Source organism: Anopheles merus, chromosome 2R, assembly GCF_017562075.2.
Source record: "Anopheles merus strain MAF chromosome 2R, AmerM5.1, whole genome shotgun sequence".
Classification (NCBI taxonomy): Eukaryota; Metazoa; Arthropoda; class Insecta; order Diptera; family Culicidae; genus Anopheles; species Anopheles merus.
The window spans coordinates 7282521-7295363 of NC_054082.1; the positions used below are offsets into that span (position 1 = coordinate 7282521).

Here is a 12843-nt window from a genome sequence, read left to right on the forward strand (position 1 = left end):
AAGTGTTACATTGTGGATAAAAACGTAACGAAATAAGCAGAATTGGGCAAAAATAAGACTATTTGTACCCAAAACTTTAATAACAAACTTTAGATTTTTTTCTAAGAATCACTAAATTAACGTGTAATGGTTGAATAGCATAAACAGTCAATAGAATGCATTGAAAAGAATGGCTTAAATTTAAATAATTCTGTTCCCTATAATGCAATAAAATAACGGAATCATAGGATAGATCAAGATTATGGGTTGAATAGACATTTACGACCGGACTGCCCTAATGCCAAATATCAAAAAAGAACTATTTTTATAATATTTTATCTGTTCAGAAAAGCTATTCTTATGTTAATACAATCACTGAGAAATAGTAGCACCAGCTTCTCACCAGTTGCTGAGTTGCTTTTGCTTACCTTCATTCTCTCACCGTCGCGAAAGCATCATCTCACATTCTCATCTCACGGCATCGTTTACTCTCCCAAGTTCAGCGCCACGACATCACGTTCGGTTCGCTCGGTTCGCATGGCAAAAGTACGAGGCGAGAAATATTTGCCGAAGCTGAGCAAGATCCTTTCGGAGACACTGAACAAAAAAAAAAAAGAGCAGAAAAAGAACATCCAGCCTCCCGAATCGGATGAACGCGTACTCGACGCGGATGCTGGTACGGTCGCCAGTTTGGCAACATCCCGCGTCGGTGTAACAGGCCCACTGGGTAGGAGTGTCGTTATCGGTCGTTTATCGGTTGACGTACGAGCCGTGATCTTTAGCGAAGGTACGTTCGGTACTGCCGTGTTCCATGATCCGCGCACTGTGATGTAGCGTTGAGCCAGTGAAAAGGCAGCAAATAAAAAAAAAACAAACAAAAAAGTCTCATTCGGTGCATTTGGGAGATCGTAGAGGAGATACAGTTAGGCCGGGATACATTTTCGGAGCCTCCAGATGTGTGTGCATGTGCATTTGTTTAAACACCAAACAAATTACTATTCTGCCTGGAAACACTAATCTGGTACTCATGGACAAAACTCCAATGGAATGAAAAATCCACCCCCTCACTGTCGCTGACAGTTTAGACGAGGAAAGTGGAAGACCCTAACACAGTACACGTGGCAGTGTCGAAAGGCCAGTTTTTCAACAGCTTCGACGATGAAGTACCTCTTGGTCCGTGGCTGAAATCTGCACTGCGATACGTTGCGTAATACGGCACGTTACACATTCCAGACTATCATCGCTGGAGCTGCGTCCGAGCACCAGCACCGAGCTAAGGATAATTCAATCAGCTTCGGGTCGGAGAGCTGTAAAAAATTGAAATCAATACCCGCCCGAAAAGGAGGGAAGGGCGCCTACGGTTGGCGTGGTGGGGTGGTTGGATTCGGCACCGCACGCCACGGAACTGCGGCGCATTATCATTATCAGCGTTTCGTCTGTAGGTACGCGCTGTAGCGTTTCCCTTTAGGCTGTTTTGCCAGGGCACACTCTCACCCAGCACGCAGCTTTCGCGCTGTTATCGTTCGTTTCCGATCGTGAAAACTTTGCTCCAGAAATAATAAACCATAAACGGTGGCCGTAGCACGGTGGCAGCCAAACAGGCAGCAGCCGGGCGGTTCGAAAACGATACCGAAACCGGTGCCGGTGCCCCGAGCGCTGGTGAAGGAGAAGATAAAATAAAAATAATCACACTTCCAGCTGGCGGGCCAGCAGGGACAGGGCGGGGAGAAGGGTGCACGGTCGTTAACAGGCATCCGGCAGGCATCTCCGAGGCGGTCGCACGGAACGGAATTTTCAGCCATTCCGTGCAAAACAAGAATTGGGCAGGGCATTTGTTTACCAGATGGGTGGGTAGAAGGTAGGGAGGGGGGGGGGGGGGTTGAATGGGAATGACTTTTCTTTTATGTAAAGTGCGATTCGCTTTCCTCGGTGGGGCTGTGCAAATAAAATCTGCCAGTTTTCGGATGGAATTTTTCCTAAGCTAGGCGTGAGAGATTTAGAGCAACACGCACTAGACAGGGTAGGAGAATCGTTAAAGTTTTCGAAAACTCAGCTCTGTATACTGCATACTGAATACACAATGTTTCGAGCTATTTATTTGCGTGTATTCCTGCATGTTTCTGCATAAGCTTGTATAATCCTTCTCATCCTTCAGAGTGTCATTCCAGGCTTTATTCTTGCTAAAACGCTTAAGCTAAACATATGCTGTGACAGATTCGTTCGGTGACGGCTCGAAAAGTGAACCGGAAAAAGTGAGTGTCGTCTTCCAAGCGTGTGAAGGCGTTTGTGCGTGTGTGAGTGTTTCACGGCTGGATTATTGTGCGTTGATACTAGTGCAAGTGGAGCAAAATAGGAAAACGTAAGTGTTGCCACCAAACGGCACAACGCTGACAGATCCAAGCGCGCGCGAGAGTGTGTGAGTGCATTGTTAGTGATGTACGTGTGCTGTGTGCTGTGTGTGTAGAGCAGCTGCAAAAAGGGGTGACGTCCTTTGACGTTCAAAATCGCGGAATGTCAATCTAGTTCGGGCTCAGCGACTGAAACGCTGCTCTTGTATAGATAACCCCTCTCCGTGCAGGAAGCAGAGCTAGCCCGATACCATTTTTCTTCCAAGCGTGTGTGTTTGTCAGTGTCTGATTGTGTGTAGCTGCAATAAAAGGAATAAGAAACAGGTGAAGTGAAGACAGGCGTACGGAAAAAGGAAAAACACAACCTAGCATAGTGGTAGTGGTGGCTATTCCTTTTACAGATATCGTTCAGTGACGGCAGCGATTACACTTTAAAGCACTCAAGCGCCCAGGCCACTCACGAAATACTTCGAACGTAGATGCTTTCTCCAGCAGCAGCAACATCAGCAGTAGCAGCAGCAGCAGCAGTTGAACTAGCAGTGGAGCCAGAACTAGGTCAGCTATTTTTATCAACATTCTTCTCGCTCGCCCTAACCTCCGGGAAGGCTATATTTTATTCTATGTTTTGTATTTTCTTGATTGTTTATTTGTGTGTGTGTGAGCAATTTGAATTCAAAACCCTATGCGCAACTCACCTTTAAAGTACACCTTGGACTACCCACCGCACAGTGCTGGTAGTGGTCGAGGGGCCTGGCGGCGATTAAAACCCGGTTGTGACATTTTCCGAAAGGATTAATGCCCTCGAGGGAGACCCGATTTTGGAGTCTTCCTGCACCAGTGCAGCAATAACCTTCGGATCGGGCTGTAGGAGAAAGGTTGCCTCTTAGGTTGACTGTTCACAAAGATGTAACCCCAGTAAGCGTCGAGCTAGACGACAGTTTTTGCATACCGAGAAGAAGTCCCACGGTGTAGAGGGTTGGGCGAGACAAAATTAGCATCACAAGTAGTGAACTTTGCGTTGTACACGACCTGACCTGTGAGTCTTTTCCGCGGGAAGGAGCGAGAAGAGCTCAGCCACGGGGCAGCTGTTGCTGTGGCGAACGATTCATCTCGGTGGCAGCGGCTTCTAGGAGGCACCGGCGACACCACACCATTTCACCGGCTCATTAAGCCCGGCTTGCCGTCCCGGCCTTGGCAAGCGCTGGCCCAAGATCTCAAGCATTGCAGGGTGCGCCTTTTGTTTGTGAGCGCCGTACGACCGGTAACGAAGCGAGGCGAACTAGTCGGCAGTTACTGGTAAAGCCATAATCACTCCTTTGTTGCTGGGACGGTGCCCACCGCGCACGCCGCTCCGTTGATGGGCTTCATTCACTTCCTGGAGCATGGTGGCCTTTGTGGCGCTTTCTTCCAGGGCGGGTGTTGCGTTCTGGGGCCCCGGGGGGGACAAAGCATCACCCCTCCCAAGGACCCTTTAAATGTGTCGGTTTTACCAGTTTTGCTTACCTAATTAAACGCAAGATCGGTCGGACAGGCAGCAGCTTTGCAGCGGTACTTCTGGGACGGGCTAACAATGGATCGAGGGATTACGCTGATGCGAACCTGTAATTAGACGGCTAGCTGATGGGTAGGGCAGTGGGGGGCATGCGGCTGTCATCGGTAGACTCTGGACTCTGGACTCGGTCGATTGATAAGTAGCAAATGACTTTGCGGTTCCGCATGGCAAGTACGGCGGCAAGTTGGCTGATCCGTTCCATTAGCGTGCCTGATGATGGTTGGATTAAACAGCAATTTGCCGATGTTTGTGGTTTGCTGGTGCTGGTGAGGTGCAGAAGCAACACCACCACCGCTAAGCGAAAACAATAAACGACTACCACGGAAAGGAACTGAAAGTTGCAAAGCTCGTGAAAGATGAAGTTATAATTCGTGGAATTCTGCTCTCCTGCTTCTTTCTGTCACGTTTGTGGTTACATTTGTACCTTGACCTTTATCTAGCGAGCTAGATCTTCCGAAAGTTTTGCACAGCCACGTGGTTTCATTCGAGCATTTCTAGGAAGCTTTGAAGCCTTTCGAGAAAGAAATGGGAAAGTTTTTGGTTAGCAAAAATGTAAATAAATGTAACGTCAAACACGTTACATAAAACCGGGCTCAAATGCTTTGCCCGGCCGAAAGAGAATGCATTAAACGTAATGAGCCACCTGCTCGCATAATCTGGCTAGGGGTTTGTCCGGCCCGTTTATACGGCTACGGCGGTTATATTTAAAATTTAAATATAACCTTCACCTGAATTGCTGCTAAAGCCGAATGAATAATTGTGCAGTTCTTTTTGCGCTCCAGGTTTCTCTTCTTTTACCTCTCTTTCGCCTGTTTTCGCTTAAGTGAGCTTTTGCAGTGTGATTTATTATACGAAAACCTTTTTTATGCAAAAAAACTACCCCAACAACGAACGGTGCAGTAGGATGACGTGAAGGAAAGCGTTAACTGCTCTTCCGACACCTTCACTTTCAAGGCTTTTTGTTCAGGTTGACCCACATCCCTACCGGTGATTTTCTAGCGAATGCTGGTGAAAAAAAAACAGACTCATAAACAATTTTACGCACACATACAACCACTCTCACGGTCAAAACAAACTGAGCATCACTCATTTCGTGCCGGCTGGCCCAGATTTATGTACCGGGAATGTTTTGTAAACCGACCCAAGATTTGTGTGGTTGCAGAAACAAAAAAAGCAGGACGAAAACATCCCAAGATTTGTAAAAGTTCTCTAAAGCAGCACCCACTGTTGGAAAAGTTGTGCCTCGGCCACGGTTGTTCGATTTGTGAGTCGATGATATTTCTCCCCACGCACAGAACGTAGAACCACGGAAGCGCTTTTCCACCGAGAGGTGGAGGGGTTTCCAACTTTAAACATGCGTTTCGGTCAAAAGTTTGCGCTGCGTAGGTCGTGAACCAAGACATCTAAGGGTCGAAGAAGGCGAGAATTTTGGGCCGCTGTGTTGCTTTGGTTGCTTTCCACATTAATCGGTCGACAGGTTAGACTGATTACGGAGCCTCACACTTTAATGTGCAGTGAATGGTTTTGTTTATTTGAAGTTTTGTTTTGAGCCTAGTAAAATATACAGCAAAGTTTTCTATACCAGCAAGGGTTTGAAAGCGGAAATGACCGACGAGTTTCCGCTACAATCGCTTAAGAGCAATAATGAGTTTTCCCATCGAACCGTTTAGCACGGAGTGAAAACGATCTCTTTTTATTGCGCCAAAGTAGCTTTGGAAGTAAAATTTTATGAACTCATCATTAATTACACAATTAAATTTCATTCGCTTCCAAACACGACACGACACGTTGGACAATCGTTGGAATGGCTTGAGCGGGGGGAAAAAATAAATAAATAAATAAAATAAACCACCGCCCAGGGTAGAGTGCTTAAAGCGTGAAAAGCTTGATTTATTGCCCGGTCCGAGAATACCCCCATGCGAAGGGGTCACTTTCCTGCCCGTCACCATCCAGCAACACGCTCGAAAGGGCTGGAAAGCAATTCGAATAAACGAACGGTTGGAACACGAGCTCGAAATGTTGTGCCGCCGGTCGGATTATCTCAAGAAGCGAGTGTTTAAGCGGTACACTTTATGGTTACCGGCAAAGGACATGTGAGACGAATGTGCGTGTGTGTGTGTATGTGTGTGCGTGAGAGAAGAAAATTGTAAAACGAGCGCGCTGCTCCGTTGCAAACAGCGCCATGGAAAACAAACCAAATCAAAAAAAGGAAAGCAAAAGAAACCCCGGTCACCTTTTCCCTGTTTAGTACCCAGAAACCCGGTCAGTTTTCGTTTAGCACGTTTCATGTTACGGAGTGTCCGAAGGCTAGAGTGAGAAAAAGAGAGCGAGACAAAGCAAACGGAAATGGAGGCTGTTTACGGTAAAACATAAACCCGTCGTCGGTAAAACATAAACGCGCGCAAAAGGGGTCGAAGAAGAAACAGAGCAAAGTGGAACCGGGCAAAGGTTCGGCAAGGCCCGTGCTGCTGCGGTGTGCAAAAGTGAACCGCATAAAACTTCGCAGGAAAGACCGAACAAACCATACCCCTTGGAAAAGCCGACTTGCGGAGCAGGAAAGGGGGAGTGGAAATGGGCCGAAAGACTGGGAAATTGATATGTTTGTTTTAAATTGAATTTCAGATCCACTGCCGGCGAATTCGGGGATGGGCTTGGGCTTGAGCTTTCGCTGAGACCGAACGACCACGACAGCAATAATATCCAAAAATGAAGCTTCACTAATGGAGAATGGTGGAAGTTGTGTAGGTCAAGTGCCGAAGGAAAGGGGGAGAGGGGGAATGTCATTTCTTTTCCTTCAGCAACGCGCTCAATAAACAGCTGAAATGCAGTCTTGCGACATCAAGACGATGTGCTGTTGTGTTTATTTATTTCAATTAGATTTAGTTTCCGCTTTTTTAATGCTTCCCATATACTCGACCGGCTCTCCGAAACGGCTTCCAGGTCTGGTCCGGGCCCGGGGCCAGTGGAAAGCGGCGGACGGATTTATAAACTCGACTGCGCTTATGGCAAGTGTTTCTCAAGCCGCAATAAAGAAGCGCTTCTTGATAACAGGCGCTTTTTGACACCCGACAATCCAGACGGCTCGGGATTGTCCCGATACGGATCAAGTATCTCGGCCCTATCGTTTCCCTTAAAAACATGCTCCCCGCTAGAGGGCGGGACTAGCGGCGGGGCGTGATTGCTTATGGATAAATGTTTATCCGTACGTGTGTGCAAGGTAGTGTCCCGGTTCGAGGGACTGTTGGAACGACTGTGGAGGCAAGAAAAGGCGCAAAAAAAGGATCGTGGCCATTTTGTCGCTATGATTGTTGTCTGGTTGCGACAAGCGTTCGATGCTGACCTTTTCCTATCTGCTGATTCCGTTGTGTTCCGTGTGTATCGAGGGCTGGGGACGCAAGGCAAAGGGTTGCACGAAGCGAACAAGGGAGCGCTTCGCTTTGCTTGCTGCCATGTGGAAAAGGGTTTGTTTTTTCGTACTCTACCAAGAAGCAGCAGCAGCCCCGTGTCGAAGTGGGTAGCATCTGCCGTGTGCCGTTTTGGCAGTTGTTGTGCTGTCGATCGTCACAGGTCATATAGTTTTGCTACTTTGCACTTCTTTTCAGCGACCGGCTGGCAGCGTCAGAGGAGATGTGTTTTGTTTTAAAATTTGGAAATTTTGTATCAAATGGTAAAACATTTGTTTCGTGCCGGTTTAGGTATGGTTGGTCGTACGGAGACGGTGCCCTAGCTAGAAAACGGTTCACAGATGGGGCTGAGCGTATGTGTGTGTATGTTGTGAGAAAACGAAAGATTGCAGAAATAAAAGAAAATAGCAAGCGAACAAACTGCACCGGAGTGTCGTTTATAAAGTTGCGCTGTATGAGTGTTCTAGACTTTCTGCCGAATCTATTAAAACTAAAGCATGCTTCGTTCTGTTTTCCACCTTTACGTGGCAGCGACACGTGTGGGCTTCCGTGGAACACAACATGAACGCAGCTTGACTTGTGTCCCGGCCATTGCTTAACGCTAGGAAAGTTTTTCTTATGTTTCATATGCCCACACACACACACACAGATAGCACAGAAACAAGCAGCAAACCTATAATGGGCAAAGTGAGGAAAACAATTGTCTCTTACACCGAGTCCATTCGATATTTAGGCTTCGTGCTTGGCGGGCCAAACCTTGAGACAAGAGAGAGAGAGAGAGAAGAACACAACGAAAAAAAGCCCACAAGAGACACAGCGTGAATTTTTTATGTGCTTTCCTTCACCTCTTCTCTCCCGTACCGACCGAAGATCGAATCCCCGGGAGACTTTCACCGGATATGTCTGGGTATGTGTTCGTTATGCTTTCCTTCTGCTTTTGTTTCGATTTCGGTTAGCGATCGCTGTCTTTGTGTCGCCTCTCTCAAGAGTGGCGTAAAATCCGTGTGCAAATCAGATGCGTTTTCCTTTTGCCCGACGACATTAAGGGATTGGTGTCTGTGTGTGTGTTTGTGTGTGTGCCGGGTCTACCCTTGCGAGGAGAACACATATTACGGTCTGTTCCGCCCCCCTGCTGTGGAGATTTTGATCGTGTTGATGGGATGTTTTTCCTTTCCCCGAGCGCGTTCCATCGCGTGCCGTCTGCTGGTTTTGGTTTCGGCAGTTCTTTCTTTTATTTTGTTTACATCACTTTGCAACCAAGCTTGGGGAGCTGTTTTCGGTTTAAAAATGTATGCTCGTGGCGATATACCCGGTGGGGCTTGGTTTGCGCACATTACGGGGTCGCATTACGGTAAGTGAGTGAAGTATGTGGTATTTGGTTGGGAAAATGTGACACGTTACTTTCCCAAAAGGTGTAGGTACTGTGGTGTAGGCATTTTTAAGTAAACGGGAATCAATAGTAACTTATTGACTTATTTGAGTTAAGAAAGAGGATGTTTGTATTCAAAACTATTTGAGAATGTTAGTGAAGAGTAAAATTGACATCTCTTTACAGAAAAATTACAGAAAATTGAAACAATCTGCAATCTTGACTATTTTGGTAGACTCTAAGTGATGCAATCTGCAGATTTAGGTAACAAGGGAATTTTCAAGTCGAAAAAATAACACAAATAAGATGTACATTTGATGTAGAACAATGGAAAGGCAATACTCCTATCCCTTGGACTGCGTCATTAAAAATGGCAGCTACCAAACGGTCACTTATAGCATCGTCGTTTCAAATTGCTATTCACAGAGGATAGCTTTGCTTGATTGGAAAAGCTCGCTAGCACGTGAAATCGAACCACTCCAACATATAGTACCACCGTTGGACACGATTTGGCCGTCAGTGTTGGAATTTTACTTCCAAGTTCCGCAAGATTGCGCTTGAACGTAAAAACGCGCCCCGAAACGAAACAGCTCACCAATTGAGTGAGCGTCCGTCTTTTTGTGTGCGTGTCTATGCCCCACCGTGTCCAGCCTTTGATCCATCGCGAGCGTGTATCACGAACACTGGTTCACTGTGTGCCAAAATGTGCACGTAACTTTTCACTTTAGCACCGTGCAAATGTTCCTTTAAGAAGGCGAATGGCGAAAACTATAGGGAATCTATCTTGCAACATGCATTCAGAAGGAGAACAAAAAAACACAACATCCATACGCTGCGGTTGGATCGGTGTTTCAGAGTTGATGTGCTTGTATAGCAACGCTCGGCATCCCTCACCACCGTTTCGATCGTGTCTTGGCAGTGTCTTGAGACAGCATCCACTTATGTTTGCGGTCTGAAGTGGGTGGAAGAGCTTTTTGATTTCTCATCAATTGATGAGCTTTCGTGACGAGCTTGGCCAACGACGAGCGCAGAGAAAAGCGCATTAACTTTCTAGCCCGTTGCCACCCGGTGCACGTCGCGTCGACTGTAGTCATTCATCGTTTTTGATGACTAAGTAGTAAACCGCCAAGGTGTGACTTGCACCCGTAAGCCACATACACTGCTGTTGGCCACCTTCAAGCGGAGCCAGAGAGAGAGAGAGAGAGATAGAGCGTGTGTGATCAATATTCAGGAGCTGCAGAGGAGCATAACTTTATTTTTTATGGGTTCACGGTTGCCTTCGCCACTAGTCTCCCAGCCGTAAGTAAGGTGCAGGGAAGATTTCGGGTTGTTGTAAAGAGGTTGATGTTGTGTAGTTGAAAGCGAATGGAGCTGTTAGCAATGAAATGAAGTCAGCGAACGTGCCTTTGGCACTAGGATTGGCTTCACATGCACAGGGGTTCGGTCTGGTTTTAGTGTTCGTCTCACTCACGGTTCACTAGACTCACTTGAACACTGCATCTAAAGCGAGCGGTTTGTTGACGGTTCAACAGAGTGTGGTGGTCAAATCTCTATGGAAAGGTACCTTACCGGGCATGTTGGTGGCTAGACGATATTGAATTCAGATGAAAGGACAGCTTTCCCATCACGGTGGTGTTTGCTTTCATCCATAACTCATTTCCGGTGATGGTTTTCGTTGCTGGTTTGATGCTTTTGCAGGGCGATTGATTTCATAAGGTCGTTAAGAACCGATAGCAGCACACCAGTTTGAGGTTAGCGTCCGAGCACCGGCGCCCGGGGTTGCAGATGGTTGCAAATGTTTGAGCGATTGCTATCCCGAAACACCATCTCGAAGGCAACATTTAATGTATCTGTGCCGCTGATCAATCGGTTTGAAGAAGGGTTCACGTTCCAGCTGGAATGAAATTCGAAGACACCTCAGACTCACTCAATAAAAACAGGACCGGGCTGGCCAGAGGGCAGCACAAACCTCTAGCCGGAAATCGATATCCGATGTTTACCGGTGTAATTTCTCCAAACTAATTTGCAGCTCATCAAAGCAAAAACTCGATCAATCTGCTGTGGCGGTAGGGCAGGCATTTTGGGAGCGAAGAAGATAGGTTTATTTGCAGGTGTTGTATTTTTGGGGCGTTGGAAGTGGTGAAGCGAATGAAGTTTATCTTGCTCGCCGATGATACAGCAAATGGAACGAAAATTTCACCGGAACTGGTGTAATTAAATTTAATTGACCCTTGAACAGCTGCAACTCCGTCGGCTGGACCGATGGAAATCATCCGTTTGGGGCAGTTGGTGTTTGGATATTGATCGAGAGGCAAGAGAGGTAGAGAGAAAGAGAGAGCGAGTTTAAATAAAAGGTTAAACTTCTCTGCCATACGGCTGTTATCTACCGTTAATTTGCAGATTTTGTTGATGAGGCGAGTCAAGACTTGCGTAGTTTTGCTGATTGATTATTCATTCAACAAATGATTAATGATTGTTGGAGGGACACAGGTCGGCGACCTGTACGATGAGGGTTCATATTGCGAAACAAAAATATATTGTAGTTAAATAACCTTCATTTTAAAGTCTTTATAAGTTACGCTGTTAGCACATTTTATCGAGGATTGTAAGAAGTGGCAAACAAACTCCTTCCCATAGACACAGTAGCACTTCATAAATGGATCAAACCATTACTGGCCAGGGTGTTTGTTATTGTGCGTCTGTTATAAAAGCATAAAAAATAGTACTGCTGCGCTCACAATTTTCCCTAGAGTTGCCTACTGTGTCACCTTCTCCGAAAAGCAATGAGCCGTTGATTGACCGGATTTATCGAATTTTCTCGCTTTTCTCTTCCTTTCTCTCTCTCTCGTCTCGGCAATCGATCAAATCGTGTTAACTGTTCAGCCCATTGGGAAAGAGCCTTCGTCGCTACCGGAAATCTGAGTTGATTTTGCAGGATTTCGATTCAATCGCTTCTTTCTTCTCCACGGCTTCCCCGGAACGGTGCGCTGTCGGCGCGTTACCGACGGGCGCAAACATCAACGCAGACCGACGACCGACTGATGATTCCAATCATAAGATGATGATAATGATGGCCCGTTTGAATAAGGGGCCGCAGTCGCCGCACTCGACCTACTTGTCGCCAGTCGGACGGATAATGGGGCGGCAAATGATGGCTGAAACGGATCCGGTGCGCGCATTGTGCGCGCACACGACGAGGCACGAGAAATTGTTATTTGAATTATTATTTTTTCTCCTCTGCGTGTGTATTGGACTGTTTGTATCGAATGGTCGGTAGGGTGAGTAATGGGAGAAAATATTTGAATAAGTGATTTTGAAACCTCGTGGCCACCACCAATCCGCTGATGGAAGGTTGATTCGGTACTGCCGAAAGGTTGGGGTAAGAAAGTTTCGCGGTTAGCTTAGGGCAATATAATGCGGGCAAATGGACTGGTGGAAGCGTTTGATTTCAGCACGAGCGTGGATGTATGGTACGGGCGAAGTTTATCGGCAAGGGATGGAATATTTTACAATCGACAATGGGGAGGATGTTTTGTTGGAGGCTCGTTTCGATCGAAGCTGCCGGAAGTTCTAGGATGAATGAATGATGAGCCCGGTTGACAATGGGAAATGCCGAATCATTATTGTTGAAGAGCTGCAGATAAAGCACTGAGCGAGGACTGTAATCGTATTCGTATTTTGAAGGGTAACGTATCGATATACATTTTAACGAGCGACAGTAACGTTTTTGGGTACCAAAGAGTTGAAATTGTTAAATTTGCATCCAAATGTCGGTTTTTTTTCAAAAACATTTCAATGCGATGTGTAAATTCTTGGTGTTAACATTTGATTTAGCTCGATAATTAGAGAACTTTCAAAACTCTGATAAAGTTAATAAAGCACCATGCGCCTCCATCAGTTGCTTAATTGCTAAAAATAAATTTAAAATGAATCGCATTGCATAAAATTATTATATTTTAACACCCAGCGGTTTAAGAATTTGTTGACCAATTTCTGTTTATATATTATCTGTTCAAAATATCTTTTGTTTTCATTTTATAGCATTAACAAAGTAATTTTTCAAGCGATGGAGCCGCCCAGTGCTTTTTGTTGTTAATTATGTTAAAATTAGTTTGTAACGTGGCGTAGAGCAGTGATTTGTTGGCCCTTCGTCTGGGTTGTTGAAAATAACGTATGTGTTATCAAACGTTT

General features: G+C 46.0%; 1 protein-coding gene across 4 annotated transcripts in view; it reads left to right on the forward strand.

Annotated features, from left to right (window-relative positions):
* Window positions 1-669: 669 nt before the first annotated feature.
* LOC121588621 overlaps window positions 670-12843 on the forward strand; it is a 179063-nt gene continuing 166889 nt past the window's right edge. For 3 of the 4 annotated variants that reach the window (XM_041906745.1, XM_041906748.1, XM_041906747.1), the window contains exons 1-2: window positions 670-766; window positions 2135-2882. The gene's annotated coding sequence lies outside the window, so the exon portion shown is untranslated. The remainder of the gene's footprint in view (window positions 767-2134; window positions 2883-12843) is intronic. The other variant, XM_041906746.1, reaches the window with a different exon arrangement.